Here is a 24120-nt window from a genome sequence, read left to right as displayed (position 1 = left end):
CATGGATGAACCTAGGGATTATCATACGAAGTGAAGTATGTCAGACAGAGACAAGTATTTTATGATATCACTTATATATGGAGTCTAAAAAAATGATACGAGTGAAGTTATATACAAAACAGTAACAGACTCACAGACACAGACAACAAACTTACGGTTATCAAGGGGGAAAGGCCGGGAGGGATAAATTGGGAGGATGAGATTAACATATAAACACTACTATATCCTTCGGTTGGGAAGATCCCCTGGAGAAGGAAATGGCAACCCACTGCAGTAATCTTGCCTGGAAAATCCCATGGACAGAGAAGCCTGTTGGGTACAGTCTATCGGGATGCAAACAGTCAGACATGATTTAGCGACTAAACAGTAGCAAAAAATAGCATATATAAAATAGATAAACATTAAGGACCTATTGCACAGAACAGGGAATTCTATTCCAATATTCTGTAATAATCTAAATTGGAAAAGAATCTGAAAAAGAATATGTATATGTATAACCGAATCAGTGGCAGTACACCTGAAACTAACACAATATTATAAATCAAGTGGGTTCAGAAAATAAGGCCTCAGATTTATTTTCCCAGGAGTAAAACATACCACATTTATGTCACATATATTTTTTTTAACTCTTCTTTGTTCTAAATTAACACCTTAATTGAAACTGTATTTCACTCACTGAGTGTAAACTTAGAATAGCTCCTTACTTATATGACATTCTGACTGTAAAAATAAAACAATACTTCAGGCTGAAAGCTACAAAAAACAAATGTTTTATTGCATGTTTTAGGTTTTCTCTTTTTTTAAAAAAATGTTTAAACCAAGTTATTACTATTTAGATGGGAATACCAGACCATCTTACCTGTCTCCTGAGAAACCTGTATGTGGGTCAGGAAGCAACAGTTGGAACCCTCTGTGGAATAACTGATTGGTTCAAGATCGAGAAAGGAGTAAGACAGGGCTGTCTGCTGCATCCTGTTGGTTTAATGTATACACTGAGCACATCATGAGAAATTCAGGGCTGGATGAGTTACAAGCTGGAAACAAGATAGGTGGGAGAAATATCAACCTCAGGTATGCAGATGGTACCACTCTAATGGCAGAAACTGAAGATGAACTAAAGAGCCTTTTGATAAGGGTGAAGGAGGAGAGTGAAAGAGCTGGCTTAAAACTCAATATTAAAAAAGCTAAGATCATAGCATCTGACCCCATTAAACTGAAAGTGAAAAAGAAAGTGAAATTCAAGTCACTCCATCGTGTCTGACTCTTTGCGACCCCATTGACTGCAGCCTACCAGGATCCTCCGCCTATGGGATTTTCCAGGCAAGAGTACTGGAGTGGGTTGCCATTTCCTTCTCCAGGGGATCTTCCCGACTCAGGAATTGAACCCGGGTCTGGCCCCATTACTTCATGGCGAATAGAAGGGAAAAAAATGGAAGTAGTGACATGTTTCCTCTTTTGGGGATCTAAAATTACTGCAGATGGTGACTGCAGCCATCAAATCATAAGACGTTTGCTTCTTGGCAGGAAAGCAATGACAAATCTATACAGTGTGTTGAAAAGCAGAGACAATACTCTGCCAAAAAAGGTCTGTATAGTCAAGGCTATGGTCCTCCCAGAGGTCATGTAAGGTTTTAAGGGCTATATCGTAAAGAAGGCAAAGCACCAAAGAATTGAATCCTTCGAACTGTGGTGCTGGGGAAGACTCCTGAGTGTCCCTTGGACTGAAAGGAGATCAAGCCAGCCAACCTTGAGGAAAATCAACCCTGAATACTCTTGGAAGGACTGATGCTGAAGCTGAAACTCCAGTATTTTGGTCATCTGATGTGAAAAGCTGACTTATTAGAAAAGTCCCTTATGCTGGGGAAGATTGAAGGGCAGAAGAAGTGGGTGTCAAAGGATGAGATGGCTGGATGGCATCACTGATGCAATGGACATGAACTTGGGCAAACTTTGGGAGATGGTGAGGGACAGAGAGGCCTGGCATGCTGCAGTCCATGGGGTCACGGAGTTGGGACACAACTGGGCAACTGAACAACAACAATTAATATTTAGGGAATCTTTCGTTTTTTTTTCCAACTTGAAAAGGCAGCCTAATACACTCAGTGTTGGCTGGATAGGAAATGGTTTGAGGGCCTTCTGTGGGATCAGAGCCTGTGATTCAGGTCCCAGCCCCACCTGTGTTAGTTTTGAGTCTTTGTCTCTCTGTGCCTCACTTTCCTTGTTTATGAAATGGGAGCTTGTCTTGAGCAGGAATGAAAAGATCGTGCTTCTGAACTTATCTCCTGCTACACTGTGAGATCTCAAAATGTTTTGCATAGATTGGGTCTCCAAGTAGAATAACACTAATTCCTCATGCTCAACTCAAAGCACATATTTCTGTATCTTTCACATATTTAGCTCAAAATGCTCTTTGGAATCAAGTGTAAGTGGCAACAGATCACAGAGACTTTTCATGCCCTGAGTATCCATCCTTACCCTTTTCTCTAGTGATAGAACTTCCCTCATCCTCCCATCTAAGGGCTGACCACATTGCCCCTCCCATCTCCACTGTGAATGGCATAGGGATGTGATAGCAGGTGCAGCAGCAGCCACTTTGGGCCTCAGGATGCAAGCATGTGTTGAAGCTGGCAGAGCCCGGGTCCCTGATGTGTTGCAGTTGTTATGCCAGCCCCAGAAGAGATGGTCTACCTGCACTGCTCTGTGAGGGTCTTGATTAAGCCACTCTATTTTTGAGTGTCTTGTTACAGTAGCCTAATCTGTACCATGGTACATAGGATTATAAATAAAATCTAGTGTGGATTTAAAAAATATAATACTATTTTTGTGAAGAGTACACTCAGTTCTCAGACTTAAGATCTGAGAATTGAGTTACTGAATTGATTGGCAACACTTTCTTATTTAGAAAATAGAAGGCTCCTCTTCTAACAGCAGAGTTAGAAATTTTTCTTCTCTGTGTTGTCTCAGAGAAAGTGGGATTAGAAGGGGAGACTCTAGCAATAACTGATTCAATACATAGAGCGGTCCTTTCTAAGTTATAAGTCCTCAGTTTGTAACTGTTAAGTGACATCAGGTATGTGGCTCTTTTCCTGTTTAATGTTCTGTAATGTGCACATATGAAGTTCCTCATTATTGTGTAGCCATGACCTGCTGCACTGGTCATTATGGGAAGAAAACAGTTTGAGGTCACAAATTACATGAGTAAATTTCTTTCCAGATTCTATAAAACAAAGTAGGCTCTCTGCTTCTCACTACATCCCTTCAAACCAGCTGGATGGGTTTTCGTCAAAATTAGGATAGTCTGATTTGAAATATGAGCTATGTAGCACAAGTGGAGTTATTTTTAGGGATTTCAGAGACCAGCAGGGTGACTTTAAAGAGATGGGCAGGAGTTCTTGACAGAGTCTGAGTCAGGGGTACACTGATCTGGGAGAGTCACCCATGACCAAGAGGGACCCACGTTGAAATGCAAGGTCACAGCATCAGGCACCCAAAATAGTGAGAGTGATGGGGACAATCACACAGTCTCCTCTCTGGGGAGCCAGTCTAGCTTGAACCGGCCCCTGAGCAGGAATTAACTGTATTCAGGCTTACGACCTTCCCAATCCACACTGGAGAGTCAAGCGGCGTGTGTGAGTGTGCATCTCTGTACCGATGGAGGGCACAGTCACCACAGAATGGCCCACGAGGCAATGACTGAAAGGATGGGAAACAGGAAACAGGACGGAATGAAACGGGCCTGGCCAACTTTTAAAGGCCAAGTTCATGTGAAGAGGACTCTGAGATTCCCTCCTGCATCTTTGGTTAGGCACATTAATCACGCTGGCGTCACCCATCATTCCCGAACAGATGGGATGGATATAAAGAGTCTGTATGTAAAACAAAATTTGACAAAGATCACACTACAAAATGAGTTAATCCATACAGTTAATAAGAATGTATGATACTTCAGGCATCTCTGGATCATCTCTGGATGGAAGATCATCTCTAGAGGACCATTAAATCCTCCTCTCCTGCGTTCTGGGGCCTGGCTCAGTCCCTCCTGTGGCCGTATTCTTGCAGAGAGAATGGAGACTCTCCCTCCCCAGGGACCGGGAGGGTGTCCAGAGGGTTTGCCCACCTAGAGCCTGTGGGCTGGCTTCTACACGAAGCCTCCAAGATCCTTGGAGCCTAGAATTTCCCACCCAGAGGCCCCAATCCCACACCCAGGGCCATCCTGTATGTCTCTCTCCTAACGATGAACAGCACCACCGATATGCACACCCCAAAGTCCAGGTGGGAGCAGGCAGGGCCCCTTAAGGTGTTTTGCAGAGCTGGGAAAGGAAGGGGGACGGTGGTGGGTCCCAGAAGAAGGTGGGGTGCATCACAGTCAAGCACAGAGCTCCCAGCAGTCAGAATTCTAAGTTGAAACTTGACCTCTTTGGTGATGGCAAACATTTTTTGTCAAGGTAGGAAACTAAAATAAAATTTAGCATTTTTTTACCTTGGTTTGTAACTGTTAAGTGACATCAAGTATGTGGGGTTCTGTTTTTTTGAACAGGCTCAAGTCTAGTGTTTCTCATGGATGAAACTATCTCATGCTTCATAATATAAGGAAAACCCTATTTTGATCCACTTGAAGGATTATCATTAGAAAAAATATCTACTGGGTATTTTTTTTTTTTTTTTGAGCTTTGATCAGACTTTGGAAAACTTATAATCAATTCTGATGATAAACACCCAGGGAAGGACAATGTGCCCACAACATCCTGCTCTCCTTCAAGACTGTAGTAAACTTTCCATCAATTCAGGAAACTTGGAGATGAAGAAAGGAGGTGACAGGCAGTCACTGCACTCAGTGATCACGGGTGTGTGTCTCTCTGAAGGCTCGCTGCTCTGTCCCTCTGGTTGGTGGTCTCCATAATGTTGAGATCCTGGGGCCACAAAACCTACAGATCCAGAGAGAACACTCCACATGGAAACTCACAGCACGAGAGCAGGGCAGCAGCACTTACATTTCGCAGAGTGAAACAGGACGTGCCAGCACCTACCGTAATGTCTGATTTATAATCCTCAAGTAATTGGATGTTACTCTACAGATTTTTAATAGTATGCCAAAGCATTATTTGCTAAGATCTGATTAAGCAACAAATTCAAAGAAAACTGGGGTACTGGGATCAATATTTTTGAAGCTATAAAATTGGAAAATTGTCATCTTTAAGCCCAAGAGAAAGTTAACTCAGAGGTGTCAGCAGCCATCTCTTTGCTTTTGCATTTATAAAATTACAAGGTAAGAAATACAGGTGGTCAAAGAGACATCTTTACTACTGGTGGCTTTTAAAAATAATCCAGTTTTCATTTTATTAATAAGGACATTGAGAACTTCATTAGTCCATGGGATATTTTCAGTGCAGTGGCAAAGAAGACAAATCAACTGGCAAACTTCCAGGGGATCAGTAGCCAGGAAATACTGTAGGAATCTCATACAGGTGGCAAGTTAATTACAAAACTATCCATCCTCATTACCCTATCCTACCCAAGCCTTACCTGACTACCCCATAGACCTGCACCCAAACATCAGAAATTTTATGTGTCACTACATGGGAAGCAAAATCCACCATGAAAGAGTATGAGCTGCTTGAGGTGGCTGTAATCTTCTGCAATACTATTATCTGGAAATGTTTCAGTCTGTTATATCATAAAGTGAACAAAGTGTTAGCTGCTCAGTTGTGTCAGACTCTTTGTGATCTCATGGACAGTAGCCCGCCAGGCTCCTCTGTCCAAGGGATTCTCCAGGCAAGAACACTGGAGTGGGTTGTCATTCCCTTCTCCAGGGGATCTTCCTGACCCAGGGATAGAACCTGGGTCATCCGCATTGCAGGCAGTTTCTTTACCATCTAAGCCACCAGGGAAGCAAGATCTTTCCAACCCAGGGATTGAACCCAGGTCCTCCTCATTACAGGCAGATTCTTTACCATCAGAGCTACCAGGGTAGGACCCTCTTCTGTAATAACTGGAGGTTTATTTAGATTTCTGTTTACTCACCGTATCATTAGCTTAAATTCTAACACCTATTTTAGAGGATGGGAATAAAAAAAATTTAAAAAGTAGTTATATGTATTTACTGAATGATCATAAAGGTAATTTATGTTTTAAGAGGTAAAATATACCAATATTACAAATAGGCATAGAAGGAGTTAAGTTAGTTGATTCAAGAGAAAAATCTTCAGATTCCAAGTGGAAAGAGAAGAGTGAATTATTCACCAGGAACAGGCAGAGGGAGGCCGAGGAAGAGAAAGCAACTGTCCTGGGGCAAAAAAAAAAAAAAAAAAGACCACAAGAGTGAGGGTGGCTGTCTGCACAGCGGATTCTGAGCAGCTGGTTCTTGTAAAGCAAACCACTCCGGCTGGCAGAGAGATCAAACTGAGCCTTGGCGAATGAGCCAAACAGGCAGCAAATGGGCAAGTTAAGTAAACAGTGGTAATTGGAGGCCTGGCCACACAGGTCTTGGGAGTAATTTGGGGTCTGGCTGTGCCCAGTGATGAGAGTCCATGAGTGATAGGAATGCTGCATGCACACAAATAGGTCCCCTTGGGTCACTGGGAACCTGCTGGCTGCTCTCCACTGACTGTGGTTAGAATGTATTAAATACTGCAGGACATCACCTATACGTGGACTCTAAAATACAACACAAGCGAACTTCCCTATAAAACAGAAACAAACTCACAGACATAGTGAACAGACGTGTGGTTGCTACAGGGGGATTGGGTAGAGGAGGGGTGGATTGGTAGTTTGGGGTTAGCAGATACAAACTATTACACATAGGATGGATAAACAGCAAAGTCTTACTATACAGCACAGGGAACTATATTCAATATCCTGGGATAAACCATAGCTGAAAAGAATATGAAAAATAATACACACACACACACACACACACATATATATATATACACACACACACACGGAGAAGGCAATGGCACCCAACTCCAATACTCGTGCCTGGAAAATCCCATGGAAGGAGGAGCCTGGTGGGCTACAGTCCACGGGGTTGCTAAGAGTCGGACACGACTGAGCGACTTCATTTTCATTTTTCACTTTCATGCATTGGAGAAGGAAATGACAACCCACTCCAGTGTTCTTGCCTGGAGAATCCCAGGGACGGGGGAGCCTGGTGGGCTGCCGTCTATGGGGTCTCACAGAGTCAGACACGACTGAAGCGACTTAGCAGCAGCAGCATATATACACACAACTGAGTCACTTGGCTATATAGTAGAAATTAACACAACACTGTAAATCTACTATACTTCAATACAAAACGTAAGTGTTAAATAAAACATAAAGTTTCACGTCCAAAGAGCAAAAGAAACCCTTGGGAAACTGAAAAAAATTGGTAAATAAGAATATTAAAAATTTGAGGTCTTTCATTTTCACCCTTCTACCTTCCACCTTTAGAAAATCAGATGAACAGAATTTGAAATATGTAAGAAAAGCCTAAAATGTGTACTGGTGAAGGGAAACTGACGACCGAGACTCACCAATCCACAGCACAGCATCACCTGTATCTTAGGGCATCTAAGGAGTTAACCGAGCTGGGTCAAGCACAGTATTTAAAGATTCTGTTGCCAAAAAATAAATGTTAATGAGCAGGTACCCAAGCATTAACAGAATGAAAATGTGAACCAAAGGAGGCATAGGAGTTATGCACATGTTATTGATACTAACTTGACATTCTTAGCAAAGTCAGTCACTCTGCCTCTCATTTTTCCTGCTATTGTTTATTATTCTCAAGGCATTGTCCTAACTTGACTGTACAATAAAAGAATGACAGTCCTGAGAGTTTGAGTTAGATAAGCATTAGGTGTTAATGACACAAAAATGTTTTGATTTTGGTTCAGCTGCACGCTATAGACTGAATGTCTGTGTCTCCCATCCCCCCAGTTAATATATTGAAACCTGCATTGTGGTGGTACTTGGAGCCAGGGCTTTGGGCAGGTGATTAGGTCATGAGGGTGAAGCCCTCATGAATGAGGTTAGTGCCCTTATAACTGCTACTGCTGCTGCTAAGTCACTTCAGTCGTGTCCGACTCTGTGCAACCCCATAAACGGCAGCCCACCAGGCTCCCTCGTCCCTGGGATTCTCCAGGCAAGAACACTGGAGTGGGTTGCCATTTCCTTCTCCAATGCATGAAAGTAAAAAGTGAAAGTGGAGTCGCTCAGTCGTGTCCGACCCTCAGCGACCCCATGGACTGCAGCCTTCCAGGCTCCTCCGTCCATGGGATTTTCCAGGCAAGAGTACTGGAGTGGGGTGCCAGTGCCTTCTCCGGCCCTTACAACAGAGACCCCAAAATGTGTGCCTGCTCCTTCTACCGTGTGGGGTTACAGAAAAAGATGGCCATCTGTGAACCAGGAAGCAGACAATGCTGGTGCCCTGACCCTGGCTTCCAGCCTCCAGAAGCAAGTTTCTGTTATTTACAATCCACCCAGTTTATGGCATTTTTGTCACAGGAGCCCAGATTGACTGAGACATCCCACCCTGTCAGGTGGAGACACATAAACATGACCAAGATTGCAGAGCTAGTAACTCTTTTCCTGGAGGGAAAACAACTGGATACAGTTGAAAACAAACCTGACATTTTCCTCACTAGACCAGAAGTAAATTCAGAATATTAAATACTTTGCTTAATATACCTTGAGGCTTCTGTGATATGAAAGCAGTAAGATAATTTCATACTGGCAATAATTATTTTCCATTCAAACGAGGATTAAGAGTACAAAAATTAAACACGGAGCTGAAATCCCAAAATGAATACAATTAGGTGGATTCAACTGGTGCATTTTAGAACAGAATAGATCTGAAATTTAGCGCCGGAACTTTAAAAATGAGTGATCTCGTCCAAATTCTTTATTTAAAGGGTCAGGATGTAAATCCTTAGCTAGTGGCCACATGGCTTCTAAAGCCACAGTGAAGATCAGAGCCTCAAACTTTCTGCTCCAAACTCTCTCTGTCTGGCCTCTACTGTAGATGAAATTTTGATTCCCATTTTGTAAATAGAAGAAGACGATGAAGAATCTGATCATGCAAGCAGTGAGGCCCTGAGTGGATTGTTTGTTTCAGGAAGAACAGTCACTGTCGCACTCCATTTATTCACACTTGAACAGACCAAGTCCAACCTCCAGAGATCCTAGCATCCCTGCTCCAATAAATGGTTACCTAACAGGTGGTGCCACCTGGAGGCAGCCGTGTATGGTGTTTAACAAACAAGGACCCGCATCACTGTGCATTAGATATGGTCTAGAGTACTCTTGCCTGGAAAATCCCATGGACGGAGGAGCCTGGTAGGCTGCAGTCCATGGGGTCGCTAAGAGTCGGACACGACTGAGCGACTTCACTTTCACTTTTCACTTTCATGCATTGGAGAAGGAAATGGCAACCCACTCCAGTGTTCTTGCCTGGAGAATCCCAGGGACGGGGGAGCCTGCTGGGCTGTCATCTCTGGGGTTGCACAGAGTCAGACTCGACTGAAGTGACTTAGCAGCAGCAGAGACACGGCTCTTAGTTCTGCAGTTCTCCTTAAGCCAGGAAGATTTTGTCTGCAAATTTAAATCTGAAATTCTACAGTAAAAGGCTCTTGATAATGCTTCTTGAAATCACCCCTAAAATAGAACAAAAGGAGAGAAATACTGTATGTCCCTGGTACCTAAATTTTTGAAAAGTTGATTTCAGCTGAATTTCTCTGCAAACAAGTTCACATTTTTTGAAAGATGCTAAGCAGTCAAGCAGTTAAGCAGTCAAGTTCTAAATCAATCTGAGGAAAGAAAAACATTTTTATAGATTTTACAGATCAATAAAAAAATCTACTTTTTGCTTCCCTGGTGGCTCAGATGGTAAAGAAACTGCCTGCAATGCGGATGACCCGGGTTCTATCCCTGGGTCAGGAAGATCCCCTGGAGAAGGGCATGGCAACCCACTCCAGTACTCTTGCCTGGAGAATTCCATGGACAGAGGAGCCTGGCAGGCTACAGTCCATGGGGTCACAAAGAGTCAGACATGATTGAGCAACTAACACACACTTTTTGCTAAGTTAAAGACAATAAAAACAAAATAAAACATAGAACCCTGGAAGGCAGGGGTGAAAATAATCGTATTAGGAATACATTAAACAATTCTGATGAGAAAAGTTAAACACCATGGAAGTACAGGCCAGTCCTTTCAATTTTAGAATGAGACACTTTTCTTTAACCTTTATATTTTCCTCTCAAAGGCACTGCAAGACAATGCTGATATGGAAAGTCACTTTTCTTGTTTTCTTGCAACCCAATGCATCATAATCATGTTCACATAGAATTCCACTATCTGTAAAATACTTTCAATTAGTTGGGAAGGAACCACATTTTGACTTATCAATAATAGCATTTGTAACCAAACACTAGGAGAACATATGACTGGGAAAAACAGGTAAAATGTCAATTAAACAAAATATGTAAGAACGGACTCGTAATAGACCCTCAGATCACACACACATTCACACACAGATCAACACATACACAGACATACACAGGACTAGCAGCTTTCATTGTTATAAGCCCTTTACATGCTTTCTATTAAATTAACAAATACGATTTAAAAATCAACGAGCTTTTCACATCAGAAAAAATATCCTCGTTAAAGAAGGAACATTTTCCTTCGCATTTGTTTGTCTTTACTTTTCCAGAAGACAGATTTCTCCCAGGCTTCCTCCCTTCCGACTCCATCCTCCACCTCGTCCATATTAGGACCATGGTAAACACCTCCCCCACCTCCTGCAATGATCCTGTCATTCACTTCCCCTCCTCTTCTTCTCTACCTTATTCTCCTAAACTTACTCTTCAACCCCCAGAAACTTTTCCTTCCAGGGTGGTGGGTTCAAAATTGCAGGGAGCTGACCATCAAAATTACAGGGAGCTGACCATCAAAACTGCAGGGAGCTGACCACCAGCTCGTGGGGGAGAAAATCATACAAGCAGCTCTACCTCAGCTGGATGGTGGTGTGGCCGTTTCATCACTCAGTCATGTCAGACTCTTTGTGACCTCATGGACTGTAGCCCTCCAGGGCCCTCTGTCCATGGAATTTCCCAGGAAAAATATACGGGAATGGGTTGCCATTTCCTTCTCCAGGGGAAATCTTCCTGACCCAGGGATTGAACCCACATCTCCTGCATTGGCAGGCAGATTTTCTTATTTTTAAACCACTGAGCCACCAGGGAAGTCCCATTCAGCAGGATAACAAGTGCAAATATGCCCAAGAGATAAGACAAAGGACAGAGTTAACATCCCTGCCACAGTAAGTTAATGAACTTCTCTCAGAGCAAGAGACATCTGAGCTGTATATTGAAGGTTAAAGAAAATGCTGAACAGATGAGCAAGAGACAAGGCATTCAAGACTGTGGGCTGAAGCTTCCCCCAAATCTCTCCACTAAGTAAGCACAACGGCTGTACCTCGAACTCTTCATTGTCTGGAATATGTATCTGATTCTTTATGTCTGTAATATCTGCAGTCTGGAATGTTTTACTTTACTCAATTGTATGTTTAAAGCTCACAATAAAAAAACAAAAACCAAAAACACTGGCTTTCTCTCCGTGCAGATTCTGTTTGGACCCCTGGCAGCAAGATCTCTCAATATAGTATAGGAGGAAACCAGGGGACCACAGTGTCCCCCTGCCCCACTGGAAGTCTTGTGAAACGAGTGAGAGAGTATAGCAGAGATGGACAGCCAAAGTCATATGATGCTATAGTACTCCTCTTAGCACTTAATCTAAACTCAATCTAAATTTAATCTTTTCTTTGCATCTTTTAGTCAACTCTTCTTTCTTCTGCCCCTTAAAGATGGTTTCTCCTAAGAATTCATCTTTGATGTAGAAGTTTATAGCCTTGTATGGGGACCTCCAAAACTCCTGACTGACATGAACATATCACCTCTAGTGGGTAACTCCTATCACAGTAGCTCCATTATCAGTGCTCTGCTGTGCTGTGCTGGTCGCTTCAGTTGTGTTCGACTCTGTGCGACCCTATGGACTGTAGCCCACCAGGCTCCTCCTGCCATGGGATTCTCCAGTCAAGAACACTGCAGTGGGTTGTCATGCCCTCTTCAGGGGATCTTTCTGACCCAGGGATTGAACTCAGGTCTCCTGCATTGCAGGTGGGTTCCTTATCATCTGAGCCATCAGGGAAGCCCTCCAGTCTCAGCACCATTTCTGAATTTCAATTCTGAATTTCTGATGTATTTCTTCCATTGTCACCTAAGAAACCTAACCAGCCCCTTGGAGTTCATAACAAGTTGGAGGATTCTGATGGTTTTATTCTATGTCTCCTTGGCTGGGCTACAGTCCTGGTCATTCAATCAAACATACGTCTAGGTATACCTTGTAGGTCTAATTAGAGGACATACTCGGTTGACTTTAATAAGGGGGACTATTTCAGACAATCTCCTTGGCTGGACTACAGTCCTGGTCATTCAATCAAACACACGTCTTGGTATACCTTGTAGGTCTAATTAGAGGACATACTCAGTTGACTTTAATAAGGGGGACTATTTCAGACAATCTGGATGATTTAAAGGCTTCAAGGGCAGAACTAAAGCCCCTCTGATTGGGGGTACTCCCCCGTGTGGGCTGCAGCTCCAGCCATTCCTGGGCGCCCAGGCTGTCCAAGCTCAGGGCAGCCCTGTGGATTTCGGACCTGCCCCATAACCACAGAAGCCAGGTAATAAATCTCTTAATGTCTGTCTCCCACAGATTCTGCTCCTCTGGCTGAACCTGACTGGTAGAGTGTCACAGATCCCAAGAGGTCTTCTCTCCTAACGTCCCATTTCTGTTAAAGGGGCTGCCACTTTTCCATGATTGAACGTGGTTATCTTTGTGACCCTCCTGGCCTCATCTTCTCCATCCGTTCCTTCCTTCTTGCTTCCATTACTCTCCTTATGTTGAGATGCTTGTCATTTCAGCTGGGGTCTATACAAACACAGCAGATTAACTTTCATAAAGATGTTGGTTGTTGGTCTCTGGCTCCAACTCTGCCTCATCTGCCTCTCTCTGTTCCCCCATAGCAACCTTCTGCGCCAACCAGGCTGCCTCCAGCCTGTTCCTGATGTATGAGCTGATGTTTTCTGCCTCCAAGCTGTACTTTATCCTAGTTACTTGAGATGACCCCTGCCATTCCTTTAAGACCACGTCAAGCATATGTACTTGCAACCGAGTCAGACCAGCCTAAGCTACAGTGACCCTGCTCTTTCTACTCCTGTACTGGTGGCTTCCCTAAAAATTACTTGGTAATTGACTATAAAGTGCTCTATGAAAACGCTTAGATGAATGTGATAGACTTTAATAAAATCCTTTACTTACATGTAATTTTTCCTCTGGATATGCTTTCATGCCTCTCCCCTTAGCACCCTCCTGGTCAGAGTGCTTTGTGAGACACCAGTTTCTCCCAAAAATATTTACTGAGTGAGCCACTGACTGAATCTTGTAGCTAAATCCGAGAGCATTAACTGTGCATACACCTTCACAGATTAGCCCAAAGCGGTTCCTAATCATTGGCCAATCTGATTAAAAAAATAAAATCCAGAACACACTGCTTCTGCACTCTTAGTTTTACACCAAGTTTAAAGTGTGAAGGGGAAAAAAAAATACACTTTTTGAAAAGAATCTAAAAAAAAAAAGTGGATATATATGTAGCTGATTCACTTCACTGTTCAGCAGAAACAAACATAACATTGTTAATCAACTGTACTCAAATAATTTTTTAAAAATATGCTTTTTACTTCAGTAGAAAAATAATTTCTTACTGCCCATTAATAATAAGCACATATAAGAAGCAAGAAGCCATTTCACTCAGTTGGTTAAACATGAAGATGTTGTGAAACCAACAGATGTTAAGATTCCTTTTGAGACAAATGACTTAAACTAAATTGGGGATTAGGGAAGGGGAAGATAAAAATCATGACATATTACAACCATCCTAAGCATGTTTATGGCTTCTTTCTGTGGATGAGCCCTGCTTCTGAAGTTGGGTGAAGTGTTAACTGGAACTAAATCAGGAATTAGTTCTATACAAGTGTTCATCAGAATATAAGATAAACATACAAACAAAACACAAGTCTTATGCTGAAGACTTTGCTACTGTATAAAAGCCTCTACGTGCCCCTCAGATTTTGATGTAGAGGTTATTTAAAAAAAAATAAATTTAGAAAGAAGCAAGAAACAAAGTGTTGATTTTACCACACATATTACATGGTTAGTCTTTGAAGAGCAGCACTGCTTGTGAATATACGCAACTACGACTACCCTTTTCTAGAAGATTCTCAGAATGGCTTTGACACAAGGTCTAGCAGTGACAAACAACACTTCTATTTCAGCCAGATCTTCTGTGGCAACCGCGTACGAGTGAACAAGAAAATGAGTTAGGGGGAAACAATGACCAGATCACACTTCTCCACATGAACTATCTGAAAGCACAAAATAAGTCTATTTCAAAATATTATTTAGACCCTTAAAATGTGTGTTTTCTTTTAATCTAAAGATAGTTAAAACATACTTATCATTTGAGAATTTTGATTAGTTTCTCTGAAATACGGCTGAGAAAGATCTTCAAAAATAGGTAGTCAGGAAACCAAAAAAAAAACACCCAAAACTATAAACTATATTAAATAAAGCAGTTGAAATGAGTCATCATTAAGTTATTTACACAAAAAAGTTACATTTCTCTGGCTCTTGCCTGACTATAATACATGAAAGGCAAAATTTTTGGAACCTAACATGATTTACAATTTTAAAAAGTAATGAAAATAAACTTTTAAATTTCTAAAATCTATGTCCATATAAAAGTATTCGTATTTATTTGTATATAAAAGGGTTATGTGATATGCAAAACAGTTGATACAATTTTAAATACAAATCAAATTGCTTTAAAGAAAAATATAATTTTGTGATAACATTACGAGGTATGTTTGAGTTGAGGCACTGCTCAATTTCAAACCCAGTTTTAAAATCTTGTAAGCCTAGGTCTAAAGTTATCATATTTAGACATTACAATTTTCTAAATACACCTACAGCAGCAGCATCGCTCTGTAAGTACTTCATCCACTACATTACTTTTACTTTTTTTTCTTTTTCATTCAATTATTAGTACTCTAATAATAAAGTATAATATACCTTTGCAATAACTGTTTACACATTTTTTGAACGCTTCAGACAAACAGGAATTTGGCTTTTGGTTTTAGTTTCATAAGATGTTATATATCAACTAACAAACTCCTGTAAGGACTCAGTAAATCCGTATACAGAACACAGACTTACCGTGTTTATCTTGAGAAAATGAAGAATCAGCATTAGGTTGTCCTCAGAGGAAAACTGAAGCCAAAGAAGCTTTGACCTGGCTTAAATAACTTGTGCTGCCTCGGGGAGAAATATCAGAGCTCTGACAAACCTTTCCTTTCTCTCTCTCTCCCCCCACAACCCCCTCTCCCCCGCCCCTCTTCCTCACACTTACAACAGGATGATTAAATTGCTTCTGCCAGGAGTGTTTCTTCCAGAGCCTATTATATTATACGACCATGAAGTGAAAAATCACTCAGTAAATTTGCTATGCATCATCTCATAATTTGAAAACTGCTAAATAGCACAATTTGAAAGCTGCTACATAGTCACAAATTTTTAAACAAACTATATAATGAAGACGTATTTAAATCAAATGAACTGAAAGTCTGTTTCTTAATCTATGAAATACCATGTAGCTTCTCTAGTATTTAATAAAAATTCAAGAAGTAAAGGTCTGGGCTTAACACATGATTTCCTGGGTAAATCTGTTTAAAGGGCTTTTAGAGGGGCAAGAGGAAGGTCCCGTGCGGATGTCTTGCCCTAGTGCCTGTAACGCACACGTAATACACCCAGGCATCAGCAGCATCACCTTCCAGATGCACTCAGGGCTTCTCCCGCGCCCCACCCTGCCAGGAGGCAGCTCTAGGGCAAGGGAGATGAGAAGGCATAGAAAAGGTAAGCAGCCCAACTCTTGCTGAACATTTTTCACACACCAAGCTCACTGCTTCCCACACATTTCTGTTCCCCCTCCTCAAATTTGCTGGCATTGCTGGGCTTGCTGTGTTTTACAAGAATGAGGACACAGGCCCCAGACTTCAGCAGCCGTTAGTATTTACATGCAAAACTACCACCAGCAACAACATCAAGCCCTTTAATGCCACTTCCAAGTAAGTCTGCTTCCTTTCAATCGAAGTGGCACTGTAAGCCCGTTCCATGAAGATGGGAAAGACGGCAGTGACAGAACCATCTTACTAGGATCATGTTTGTTTGGTTTTTTTTTTTTGGATAAGAAACAAGCATTGTTTGAAAGATAGGAACTTCTTTTTTTTTTTTTTTTTAAGCAGATCCTTTTCGGAGTTGGGGGTAAACTGTTACAAAGAACCAAGCAAAAATATCTTCAAAATGCTGTTATTACAGTTACCCCAGTGATATAATTTTTTAACACTATTCTATTTTGGGTTATGAAATTGACTATGTGTAGCTGCTTGTTTTGACCATGACCATGTTTCTTCCTATCGTCCCTTCTCACCTTAAAAATGAACGTGAATAGGTGAGATGCATCAGGGTGATCCTCCTCACTAGTAACACAGGACAACCCTGGTTTGTGACCACTGTTGTAACATGTGATTAATAATGTTTCCTTTCACTCACTAAGACATTCCAGTCTGGATGATAAATTATGTAGTCCACATACATATACCAATATAAAAAGGAGAGCAGTAACAAGTTAAACAACTAAACTAAACTTGCCTCAAAACAATTCCATGTGACATTGTGAAATTTCATTTAGACAGTTATTCAAATCACAAGGCATGAAAACACCAAAGAACAGAAGCCCATGGAACTCAAGAGTCTAGCCTGGAGGCTCTGTGGGGCACAGGGCATGCGTTCCAGCGCTCCTGGAACTTGGGTGCTTACCTGGGTCTTTTGCATGGGGAAACATATGTTTGTGCTGACGGAGCCACCTCTGTTGGCACAACTGAAGCACTCAAACTTGAGGCCAGAATAACTGAAAAGGGACAAGGTTATAACAGAACTTTCTAACATAAAACAGCACATACGTGGGCAGTCTTTCAAGACCAGCAGGGAACCCCTCAAACTGCTACTTTGCTTTCTTTGGATGTTCTTCAGAGTGACCCTGGACATCCTGCCATGAGAACTGGGTTCCTCCAATCAACAGCCCCTGCCCTCAAAGGATGGAGCCCTTCCACTTTGGACAACGTAATGCTGTCTGTTAAGAGCATCTCTTTAATAGGATGTGTTCCATGTACAGCCCAAATGAGGAGCATAGAGAAAAATCAACCAAAGGGATTTGGAGATGGGTGGGCACAGACCTTACTGACCACAGTGTGCCTCAGAGCAGCACGCGGAGGGGACTGATGGGGGTCCTCCCCTGTAACAGAATGCTCTGGACAATGATGGAAGGCCGAGAGCAGTCCGGCCTTAGCCCCAGCGGGGACTGGATGGCATGGAGAGAGGAGGTGGGAGAGGGGCCTCCCTGAGCAAGTCCTGCATGTCTGGGCAAACCAGGACCAGCAGACGTGATCTCACTGGGCCTGTGGCTGGCACAGCCGCCCACCTCTGCCCGTGCGGGGGCTGCGGGAACCCACGGGCTGGGTGCCCATCCTGCAACTCGAGGGGGAGACGCTGGGCAGAGGCCAAAGGAGCAGACGCTGCGGGGGCCCTGCCCAGTCCCCTGGGCAGTTCCTGTTCCCGGATGCAAGACTGCTTCTCCTGGCAGAACCCATGACTCTATGGGGCCCTGGCCGCTGTCGGCTGGGCCCACACAGTAAAGAGGCTTCAAGTTCCAGGAAGCTGAGGACCCTGGAAGCAGTGCCCAGTCGATGAGCAGTGGGACTTGCTGGATCAATGCCAGCTTCCTCACCCTCAGGACGACACCTCTACACTGTCTCCCAGAGCACCCCAATGGGCTGGAGCCCCTGGCCGAGGGCACCCATCCACTAAATAACGCACTGTATACTGACTGCCTTTTCATGTCTCATTGCCCTGGAATCACCTCTAAGTAAGCTCTCTGCACTCAGGATCTGCTTTCAGGTGAGTCCAACCCACACAGCTGCCAAAGAGAAGCTTACTTTATTTTTTAGGGCTGGAGAGATACCTGGTTTTAGCAGATGTTTGGGAAATGTGGAAAAATTTTTTTCTTAGTCAATTCATTAGTATTTTACAAAGATTAGAATAACATAAGTTTTACTTGACATAAACTATAATGACAAGCTTTCCATAGACAGCATGTGAGAAACACACATACAGCAGTTTCCTTCAGCTCTTCATCCTTTATCCTGTGGACATTCATGCACGGCTGTCTATCTCAACTACTTCTAAAGGTATGAGCAAACCTCCATCGGGGCTCCCCCGGTGGCTCAGTAGTAAAGAATATGCCTGCAATGCCAGAAGCACGGGTACAACCCCTGGATTGAAAAAATTTCCCCTGGAGGAGGGCATGGCAACCCACTCCAGTATTCTTGCCTGCAGAATCCCATGAATAGAGGAGCCTGGCGGTTACAGTCCATCAGGTTATAAAGAGTCAGACACGACTGATGCAACTCAGCACGTATGCACGCAAACCTCTATCAACAGGGAAATATATACCAACGCTCTGTTTCCTTGTCATAATGTAGCAAAAAGAAGTAGAAACTACATCAGAAGGGAAACTAGAGTGAGAAAACGTTAAAAGATGTGCATAAACCACACAGAGATCACAACGGATGCCTCTGGCAATCTCAGGGCAGAAAAAGGGGGGCTCCAGAGGTATATTAGTGGGAGTAGGATTGGGGCTTGACCTGTGGGCCAAGGAGGTGAGACTCCTGGAGGGAAGAAGTCAACACCTGCGCTAAAGACAAGGCTCCTTGGAAGCCGGTGGAGGGGCACCAGGGGTCCCCACCACCAGCAAGTCTCACGGGACTGGGGAGCTGTATGAGGAGCCTCCCCCACACCAACAGCAAGTCCTAAATCAGGTAACCTTTACCATCAGCTACAGAAGGCCTGGTACCACCTGAGAAGGAACTTTCTAACTCCCCCAATCTCCCCTTAACCAGCTTGTTGATGCCCCAAATGCCTCCTTTTAAGGAAACTATGTTCATTACACAATTAGAAATAAAACACAAACACCTGGCCAGAGAAACTAACTCCATCTCTCAGCATAAAAGCAAGTGATCATATGCCTTCTAAATTTTTTGTGTATCTTAAATAGTGCTTAATGAATAACTTTTTAAAAAAGGGAGTCATTGCCAATGAAAAGACATATATATCCGAATCCTTTTGAAAAGGAGAAGATAGTTAACAAGTTTTTATTTAAAATCTAAGTACTTCTCTTTATCCTAACATTTTCTTACATTTACTCTTGCCTTTCCCCCCTTGCCTGTAGCTTGTTCCAAAGGAACAGGAAAAGCTTTTGACCTGCTGATCAGATCATTCTGCATCTCTGTTTAGAACCCTTCCTTAGCATCCTGCTGCGTTTAAGATGAAACCAAGCCCTTATGCATGGTCCTGAGGCCCCTTCTGACCTGCCCCCCACCTGTTCTCAGGGAGGCTCTCACACCATCCTCTCCCTTCCTCCCTAGACTACAGGGTCCTGCCCTTTCACCTTCTCAAAATCTGTATCAGCTTTCCCAGCACCAGTCTTTACCCATACTGTTTCTTTTGCTGAAATCTTCTCTCCCCGCACCCATCTGCCTTGACTGCCTCATCTCGTCCTGCAGGTCTTGGAGGAAACCTCATGGCCACCAGGCCAGGGGGCCCCTTTCAGAGCTTTCCCAGGCCCTGCAAACCTTCAGAACACCCAATGTGCTGAGAAGACCTCTGTGTCTGCCTGTTACACTGGAAGGTCCTGAGAAGACCTCCTGGGTCTGCCTGTTACACTGGAAGGTCCTGAGAAGACCTCCTGCGTCTGCCTGTTACACTTTGAGGTCCTGAGAAGACCTCCTGTGTCTGCCTGTTACACTGGAAGGTCCTGAGAAGACCTCCTGTGTCTGCCTGATACACTGGAAGGTCCGGAGAAGACCTCCTGTGTCTGCCTGATACACTGAAGGTCCTGAGAAGACCTCCTGTGTCTGCCTAATACACTGGAAGGTCCGGAGAAGACCTCCTGTGTCTGCCTGATACACTGGAAGGTCCTTACAAGGGGAAGGGAGATGCAGGTCTGAGTAAGAGTGACATGATGGCTTTGAAGGTGGAAGAGGGCTGAAGGTGAAGGAGTGACAGAAGCCCCAAGAGACTGGGAGGCAAAGAAGTGGATTCTCCCCTGTAGCCCCAAGAAGAAACACAGCCCAACCCACATCTTGACCTGCTTTGGACTTTTAACCTCCAGAACTGAAAGATAATACACTTTGTTGTGTTTTAAGCAACTACATTTATTACAGCGGCAAAAACAAATTCATACACTACTCCTACAAGATTACTCAGAAAGTTATTACTCTGCAAAAGAGACTTCCCTAAACTTTTCTTTCATTTAAAAGATGATCTCATGATCCAAATCCTAAGAATAATTATAGAAGGTTTCCAAATAATTTTGAAAAAAAATTACCATTTGTAAGGAGGATTTCTCAGGCCAAGAAACGTAATTTACTATAGATGCTGTAAGTTCACACCTACAGACAACAGAGTCATTGGGAATTAGAACCCATTTAGCCAAATGTTTGTTAAGCCTGCCAAGAAGAACAATACACATAAAAACTGCCTTTTCTCCTATCTTTAGCTGTACACAAGCACACACATTTTCCCCTTAAGACTCTACACAGACCTACACTGGAATGCTAACACTACCACTAGATGATAATTGGCAAGTTGTTAATCTTAAGTTTCCTTTTGTGTAAAGGGGAAATAGCTTAGTTTTCTGGGATAAATAGAAATGATGTAAAGCACCAAGGGCAGGGTCTGACACCTAAAGACAAACAGCTGTTATATTAATAATAACTTGGTATTTATGCATTTTTACTGGAAATAATATTGCACTGCAGACCGTTTGCATTTTCGCACAAGTAAGGGTTCTGACTAATAACATTTCCATATATGCCTGAAATGGAGAAGGAAATGGCAGCCCACTCCAGGATTTTTTTCCTGAAAAATTCCATGGACAAGGAGCCTGGTGGGCTACAGTTCATGGGGAAGAGTCAGACATGGCTAAGCACACACACATATTCCTGAAAAATGGTTGCTAATAGGAAAGCCATTTTATAAGGAACCTAGAGACACAGTGTTCTGATTAGAAGCCAGGCGATAAAATACAACACAAATTAACCTTAACACAACACTTAGCCTTACACAAAAGGGCTGTATCACTGGAATTTGAAGAGTCAACCCAAACCTGACAGGTAAATAGTCCTCCTTTAGCCTCGTCACTCCCATTAAAGCAAGCATACATACCTGATAAACTTCATACAACTTCTGCTAAAAATCCATGAAAACAACTGCATGTTAAAAGTAAGTTTGCATAAGTAAGTAACTGCCTATCACATGTAAGTTTGAATGTAGAGAATATAAGATTCTTCCAGAAAATTGGGTAAAACAAATTTTTTACGTTGGGTCATTGTCAAGATTTTTAACAGTAATTTTTCACACATGTGCTTGTGGAGAAAAGGTGACTTTATAAACACAATATATTTGAAATATATAAACTTTATAAACACAATATATTTGAAGCCCAACCTTTGTAATTAATGTCTTCTGAGCATTATTTATTTCACATGACCCTTGAAGGAAAAGTCTTGTCATTTAGACAGGTAAACTTCGTTATTTTACATATGAATTAGAAGAAATGCAAGTCCAAGTATAATAATTAATTAAATTCCCTGTCCTAGAAATGTTTGGGTGACTCTATGACTCCATGGATGCTAAATGTTAATTTAATAAACTTTGTCATTTATGCTGGATTACGTTACTACTTGAAACACTCAGTATTAAGCAGGGCCACTGAAGATGTGTCTGACTGACCAGGTATTATTTGAAAAGGTCATTATTCAGAAAAATAAGGTGAATGGCTTTCTAATGATATGACTTAAGGAACCAGACAGATGGCTGGTGGGACTCTGACTTAGCTGGTGCCTTACCTGTCACTTAGCTGGTGCCTTATATGTCACGTACATGCGTTAAGTGACATATTGGCCTGAGCATGTCTCATCAGAGCTGATGGTAATGCTGGGGCTGGGCTATGCACCCTGCGGGCAGTCAGTGTGTTATCTGAAGACCGTCTATGCATGGAGCCAGCATACAGGCAGTTATGTACCAGAAGCTTGGTGAAGCGTGATGAGTGAGAAGGTCGCAGGCGCTTAAGCCTCCACACTCACCTTTGCCCCTACGTCTCCTCCCACAAGGCAAAGGGTGTCTCTCTTGTCTGGTCAGCTGCCTCTCCCTCTTGCCTTCTCAAGGAAGCTCTAGGAAGTAATTCTCTCTCCATTTTTAACCTTAAAGTTTTCCTTTCATTAGAATATACGTTTTTCAAAACACATACTTTTTCCTGACAGACTTAACAGGCCCCTCTTCTGTGTTCATATCTTAAGAAATTACATTTAAACAATGTTTCCTGTATCCGTCCCCATATAAACTCTAGGTATGTTTGGTATCTTGCAAACAAGAATTTCTCCACAATGTATCAAAGCAGCCTTGGCTAATCAGAAATTGTGGAATCTCAGTAGCCCCTTCTAAGCATTCTTCCATTTCTCATGCAAATATACAACATTACTTTGCATTAAGAACACTCACTGGAATGTTTCTGAGAATGATCATCACCCTGGAATTTTAAAGATCTCTCTAGCACTCGCCTCCACCTCCCCGATTAGACACCGTCTTTAATTATATTTTGTTGAATTATATTTTCTGAAGGCTATGTTTCTTATCATCAGTATCAACGCTATTTTTTCCTAACCCTAACTTCATCCGGTTCTATGAAAGGCAAAAGAGAAGAATACATTCCTACAATTGCATAAACCCAGCTCTTGTTTTGCTATGTAACTGTGCTGTACAGCCAAGAGGGGTGACATCTCCGCAAATGAGTCTCCCTCACAGGGAGCAGCTGCTTTTTAGGGAGTCAGTGAAGCACATGTGAAGGGTAGGGCTACACAAGAGTGAATCACAAAGTAATACAAACCATTAATGGCTTGCTTGCTTCTTTTCTCAATCTCTGTAAATAATCTGACTCAATGTATTTTTACACTTAGAAAAAAATTAAAAAACAAATCCTGAGTGGAATGATTGTCAATCACCAATATCAGAAATGTGGAATTATAACTAAGATGGTTATAGGCATATTTAATTTCAAGTGTTCAATAGTACATATCTGTAAAACTCAAGTAAAGGAGGTTTGCATCAACTTTTTTGAGACTTCCTAAGAACCAGGAGAGCAAAGAGAAGTCTTTTCTTGAGAAGATCCCTAGAAAAGATCCTTCATTCTTCAAGCTACAGGCTAACCTGCACTCAGAGTGAATCAGAGTTAGTTCAGACAGTCGGATTTTGGTGCTGGATAAGACCCCCAGCTTGTCCTCTCTGCCATCCAGTTAGCTGTCCTTTACTTCACGGTCATGGACCGCACTGAAAACCCTGCTATTTAAGCCCCCAGATGTGGACAGCTGGCCTTCAGGTTCTGGCTAATGACTCTGGAGGGGAGATGGAAGCAGTGTTTCAGATGATATTTGAGGATAACAAACAAGCATGGAACTTAGAGGAGAATGCTATTGTGCATTTGCTAGAAGCTTTGGGGAAATTTTATAGTAAAAGAAACATGAGTATATTGTCAGGGAAAGGCTAAAGCCTCATGAATTTTTAAGGTAAAACTCAAGACTTCAAACAATCTTCCTTCTTTGCTGCTGTTTCGGGCTCTGGCCTCCATCCCGTCGAAGATGGGCTTTCTTTTGCCACTAGATGCGTTTCAAGGGAAGAGTTAGAGAAACATGGAACACTTCTTTATCTGTCCCAGAAGCACACTTCCAAATTCCAGAAAGCAAGTGACAGAATTTTGAATCTTCTTGGAGATCAGTGGTTTGGCATTAAAACAGTTCTCATTTCATTCATTCCACAGATAGGAAATGATTATGCTCTGAAAATAGCAATAACGTCTG

At 42.4% G+C, this 24120-nt stretch overlaps 1 protein-coding gene and 1 long non-coding RNA gene across 2 annotated transcripts in view; both read right to left on the bottom strand.

Moving 5' to 3' along the window:
* Nucleotides 1-24120, bottom strand: part of RIMS1 (regulating synaptic membrane exocytosis 1) — a 600042-nt gene that overhangs the window by 24492 nt on the left and 551430 nt on the right. The gene's annotated exons all lie outside the window — the stretch shown is intronic.
* LOC129619599 (uncharacterized) lies at nucleotides 4798-19099 on the bottom strand. The gene is made up of 3 exons (XR_008697950.1): nucleotides 19038-19099; nucleotides 16970-17060; nucleotides 4798-4925 (listed from the first exon to the last, which is right to left on the bottom strand). It is a non-coding gene; the product is annotated as an uncharacterized LOC129619599 (long non-coding RNA).

Source organism: Bubalus kerabau, chromosome 9, assembly GCF_029407905.1.
Source record: "Bubalus kerabau isolate K-KA32 ecotype Philippines breed swamp buffalo chromosome 9, PCC_UOA_SB_1v2, whole genome shotgun sequence".
In the NCBI taxonomy this organism is placed as follows: Eukaryota; Metazoa; Chordata; class Mammalia; order Artiodactyla; family Bovidae; genus Bubalus; species Bubalus kerabau.
This window is presented reverse-complemented; position numbering and strand designations above follow the sequence as displayed.